Here is a 6,000-nt window from a genome sequence, read left to right on the forward strand (position 1 = left end):
TCCGTTTATATAGGTAGCGACTGCCCCCTCCCCCTCTCCCTCGTCCCAGCTCCTCGTGTCGCTTGTAAGAAACGGCAAAACGTCGTCGAAACTCCTTTCCTCATGACAGAGTCGTCGCCCGTCGTCGTTCGACCGCGATCTGCGCGACGTCGACGACAGCTTTCGTATACGGTTGCAATAGAAATATCACCGACGGTATTCAGCGGCGCGGTGCAATAACGCAAGCCACGTGAGTATATATTTGCCGACGCGGGCACAATAAATGATTTAAAATCGTGGAATCAGTGACCCACATTTTACATGTGTTCCACCGGGTGCGATTAAAATCGCGTATGCACGACCCGCATGCCGCATAAAATGATATCGCGCCTGTCCCAAACAATTGCACGTGTCGATAACGCGCGTTTAATATTTTCGTGTAAATGATGAAGCTGAAAGGGATGATAGAACGGTCCATATCGTATAACACAATTCGCGAGGGTAAGAAAAACAAAATAAATCAGAGAAATCGAATGCTCGACCGCATTTTACGATCTAAAGCGGCAAATAATCACCCAATATTTTCCGAATAATAACGGTGATTATTTGCACGCTTGTGCTTAGCAAAGAAATAATTACGGAAGTTATTGCAAGAAGAAAACGCAGCTTGAGCTACGAGAACATCTTAAGTATCATCGTGCATTCAGGCAGGCAGGGGCAGAATTAATCTAATATTTTATGAAACACATTTTACCTCTCTGGTTCCGTGCTCTCGCTGAATCGTCCAAATTCCATTCAAATCCATTTAAACTTCCGCTATTATATATTTAATAATTCTCTATTAAATATTTGTGCCAAATAATTTCAAAAATTTTATTTAAATTTATAGCATATTTAACAGTTTTTTATACTTTGATGTGCAAAGATAAAACAATTTTATGTATGACGAAATGCGTGACTTGTGAATTTTTCAAAATTCATTATGATTAAATTTATCATGACATCGGTGTACTCTAGAAGAAGCGCTTTTTCACTGACTAATGATTTAAACCGTTATTCCAGTTTTAAGCAGAATTTCCGGTAGTCAAGCTGCAATGCAGTAAAACTTCTGTTCGGTCTCGACTCTCGAATGAAATTTTACTCTCGTTGCGTTAGGTTGGTTAAACATTCAAAGATTTTATTTTATCTGCCGTCTGGAGGACGGATCAAGCAGGACGAAGTTCTTGAGTTAAACCGAAAGCCATGGTGCGCACCTGGGCATGTCCCACTTTACTCGCAAAGTTTACATGAACTGAAAAGCAGGCGTTTTCATAACTCAATAGCAAAAAGATGACGATGTACAGCAATGAATAGCGAAAACGGTGTGCAGCGATCAAACAAATTTGAAGAGTCGACGACTTGAATACGAAGCGTTTTTATTAAAGTTAAATTTCAGTATATAAAAAACACGTAATATATATAAATTTACAATACGGAAAATTGCACGTTTTGAGTGACCCAAGATACGGTGCGACAAATCGTCAAAATTGTACCGTTCCGTTTGCTGTATTTGCAAAGAGGATGGATAAGGCGACGAAGCAGATAAGATATCGAGAGGGAGAGGCTGAGAATACCATTTGCATGGAATTACATTCAACTTGAGATACGTCAAAAGTGCAGACCACTACCAGTAGCACTCTCGGAAGTTGGCAATAGAAGAGGGATGTCTAAAGGAAGTGCGCCTGGGTATTTGTGCATTTACACTGCAGTCGCACGTACACATCATGCAGTCGGACTATATCGGATTACGTACGCTATCGGTAGTGATGGGAATGATACGCCCACGGCAATCGATAAAGGATTTAAGAATAAGACCATTAGAGTATGACAGATATATATACCAGAGAGGGAATATGTCGATAGCTTTGGCACACACGCGTGTTAAGGTATTATCTCATATATATTTTCCGGAAAAGGAATTTAAACGTTTGGAAGGTTTTAAATTCGCACGCTATCGCACAATTTCTCTTCCTGGCGATACATACATATTTCAACGTAATCTCGCCAGCGAGGCGTGTACGCGCTGCACACAAATTCACGCACGAGCTCTGCGGTAATTAATGCAATTATCTTTTCGGTGGTTCCGCGCGCAACAGCGTGCCTCGCCTAAAATACACCAAAGAAGATTAATTTTGTTGACTGGATAGTCGGACGTACGTCGTTTATATTAGCCGGAAGATTACAACCAGATTGCAGCCGTTACCGCGCGCGCAGGTCGATATACTCACCGTCCAAGGTCCACGATGCTCCTGTCGTCCCGTCTCGTCTATTCATTCCCCTCAATCTCGATCACTCCTGCGTCAACGTTCACGCGTCCGGAACGACTCATGCGTAAATGACGGTGAACAGTGCGTGCGTTCAACAGTAAGCGACTTGTGCTTTTGACGCGTCGATGTGTGCCGGGGGGCGTGTGAACACGCGACCGCGTCGCGTCGCGGTGCGAAAAGGCGAATGTAATCAGATTTCTCTCAGTCTCTCTCTTCGCTTTTTCCGCTCTCTCCTCCATTTCTCGCTACATCGCATCGCGCCTACGGGATTACAATGTAAGAACGTCACGTCGCACGGTCCTACGGTGTGCCATGAATATGCAATCGTACGGGAGCGTATACGGGAATAATTCTCGCGCTGCACGCGATCCCTTTCCGACACGTAACGTGCATTAGCGATGCGCAATGTTACGCGAGAAAGAGTATCATCGAGCGATTTTAAAACGTCACCTGGAGCGATGAGACTTCAATACGCGTCTCACAGTATCGATAAATTCCTCCGTGCCGAATACGCTGCCGGAATTGAAAACTCTGCCGCGCGAACTTTTTTTTTTCCAAAGCTAGAGCCTGCGAGCTACAGAGAAACTAATGACAGGGGCCTCCTGCTTTTGTTACGAGTTTTTGGAAGTTTTGTCCGCGAACGTTTTTGGAAAGCGCGTTTCGACCATTAACAATCGTGGAAAGCACAATTATATGACGAGTTTTACAGTTACGTGTACCTATATATTTACGTGCACGTGTTTGTATGTAACGGTTGGGATCGCGACAAACAAAGCACCGTCGTTACGGACAGTTTAAAATGTCCCATTTTTATAAAATGTAGCCATAAAGAGAGAGAGAGAGAGAGAAACATAGGAAAAAACGTGGTGAGATAGCAAAAAAAGATAATCGCACTGAATGTTGCGCGATGTTGTTTCATTAAATATGATGATTCTGTTGATTCGCCAGGTTAGTAATACATGACATTTCACCTAAGCTATTACAATAGTTTAACAACGAGCAGCGAATTTGAATTCCAAACACCAGGTGATCCTTAATTTCTCACATGGAAAGTGCTCACAAAAGGTGTTACATAATTGTTATCGTTATGTATACTGTATCACTTTACATGTAGACAAGATCTTCACGTGAAGACGCAGCACTTTTGAATTACTATAATTAGGCTACTGCATTACATACATTGATGATTTTGATGTTGAACAATTTCTGACAACTGGGAGTTTGATGTTATATAAAAACATATTCAATATAGAGAATAAATGTAATATAGAGTAATATTTAATCGGCATCTGGAACAATTTCATCATGAACTCGATTTCCCCATTGGATTTAAATCCCTATGATTTTCATTTATGGTGATCTAAAGGATCACGTCTAGGTACCAGAATAACACCTTCGCACAATTGAGAATTTGAAAATCAACATTCAAAACCGCTGTAGAAAGGATTCCCACCGCAGCACTCGAACAAGTGGTGAGCAGTTTCCGTGAACGTTCGGATATGGTGGTGGTTGCTAATGGATCTTATTGAATATGTTTTTACACAGAATTAAACTTTCAACTGTCAGGAATTGTTCAACATCAAAATCATCAACGTATATTAATGCGGTAGCATAAATATAGTAATTCAAAATGTTGCATCTTTTTATGAAGACTCTGCAGTCTTCACGGAACATAACGCCCATCTATCCGTACAATCCATCCATAGCGCCGTGCGACGTCTATCGATCTCTACGGTGGAACTCAGATAGATCTTTAATAGAGATCCATACTTTCTCCATAATAGATAATTTATTATTTTTAGTATATATAGTGAGGTGATCGTATATACTATGATTACAACTATTTATATGTGTAAATCCTGTATACGATACCAAACTTATATTACTACATGCGTGCTTATATTATACATTTAAGTATATTTCAATAACGAAAACATACATTGCTCGCGGGCCATCTAGTAATTGCTAGTGTTATTACACATGACCTCAAATAATGTTTTCCGTGTTTCCGTTTTCCGTGTAGGCATTATGGTTGCGGTAGACAACGATATAAATCATACCTTTCTACGTTTCAAAAAAACAGCGCTTTTTGTGAAAGTGCTTAATGTAAATCTTACTGCATTATATTGCGGTACGTTTTGTCACGCCACGGAGAATAAAACATAAAACTTTTTTTATGTTCCGCGAAGATAATGCAAAAGTTTCATATCTTCTCATCTTCCGTCATGACATGCACTATTTTATCGCCCGGCGGCTCAAATTATGTTTTTAATTTAGTGCAATATATCAAGAGACACGGTAGTGTCCTCGCGCCAAGTACACGCGAAGCGAAACGCGAAACGCACCGTGACTCTTTTACGCGACGCGACGGTTTGCGATATTTTCTAACAGCATTGATGGTTACTTCGCACATTTTTCGTGAAAATAACGGTTGACCGCGAGCTCTCTGTGTCAAATAAATATTTTATTCACAATTGTATCGTAGCTTTCTATTTTGTGGTACTCTGTTATTGAATCTAGTTAAGTAGTCGCGACAATATTCATGATTCTTCTTGTTCCCGTTTTCAATATACTATAATATTTGGCCTTGGCCAAAATTATTATGCACCAAGGCACCCTACACGGAAAGAACGGGTTTGCTGAAGTATCTAAAAATTTAGCTATTAGATACAGATCTGAAAATAATTGTGTTGTATTATCAAAATAATTATAGTAGGTCGCTGAAGTATGATGATAATACTGTAAAAAATTTTGATATTTTAGCAATCAGTTTGAGTTTTCTACATAATTATTTTAACGGTGCAACAAAATTATTTTCAGATCTGTATCTAGCTAAACTTTTAGATATTTCAGCAAAACCGTTCTTTCCATTTATTAAAATAAAGTGTTTTTTTTTTAAGTAGCATTTATTTTTGAAAAAAAAATGCGTTTATAATAATGAACAATCCAGTAAACAACAACCTCTAAACAATAAAAGTCTTTCTATTAGATTCAGTACAGTATAATGATTACGAGGGTGCTTAATAACGTTATCCAAGTTCATTTCGTTTGTTTGGTGAAGTCAACTGTCATAACACATTACGAAATATTATCACCATCGACGGTTATGCGACAGCACTTAGAGCGGACATGCATTTTCCGCTCTCGCAGTCGCCGCGCCGCGCCGCGCCGGTGCTCCTGGCTCGCCTCGTCAGCGAATGCAGACTTCCGTCAATGTCGCATAAAGGAACGGTCGAGTATCCTCCGGGCTACGGGAATGGCGTGGAGTTGTTCGATATGCGTCTTTGTCTCGCGCTCTCACTCGTGACAAATTGTCTCGTCCGAGGGACTTTTCCGTGCCAGTTACGTTCGTAATATGCATCGCGCTGCAGTTTCCGAGTTCGCGGGCGGATCCGAAGCGAGAGAGCGAGAGGTCCGCCGGCGCTGCCGTGTGCGCCGGTGCCTTCTGTGAATGCGTCGTTAAATTTTTTGCAAGTCCAAATATACGCTTATATACTCGTTTTCGTGGGGAAAACTTCGCGGAATAAATGTGTAAGAGAGCTTGTTCCTCCTTTCCCTCTTAGTTTACGGGATTTTAAAGCCGTTATACTAAACCAACCGGAGAATTTAATACGCATTCGCATGCTTTTTATGATACTCCACTTTAAAATGTATTAAGAGCGACAGAAAGAAATGCGAGTTATATAGTATGCTGTACCTATATCTAAAAAATAAC

The sequence above is a fragment of the Temnothorax longispinosus genome, chromosome 1 (assembly GCF_030848805.1).
Source record: "Temnothorax longispinosus isolate EJ_2023e chromosome 1, Tlon_JGU_v1, whole genome shotgun sequence".
NCBI lineage: Eukaryota > Metazoa > Arthropoda > Insecta > Hymenoptera > Formicidae > Temnothorax > Temnothorax longispinosus.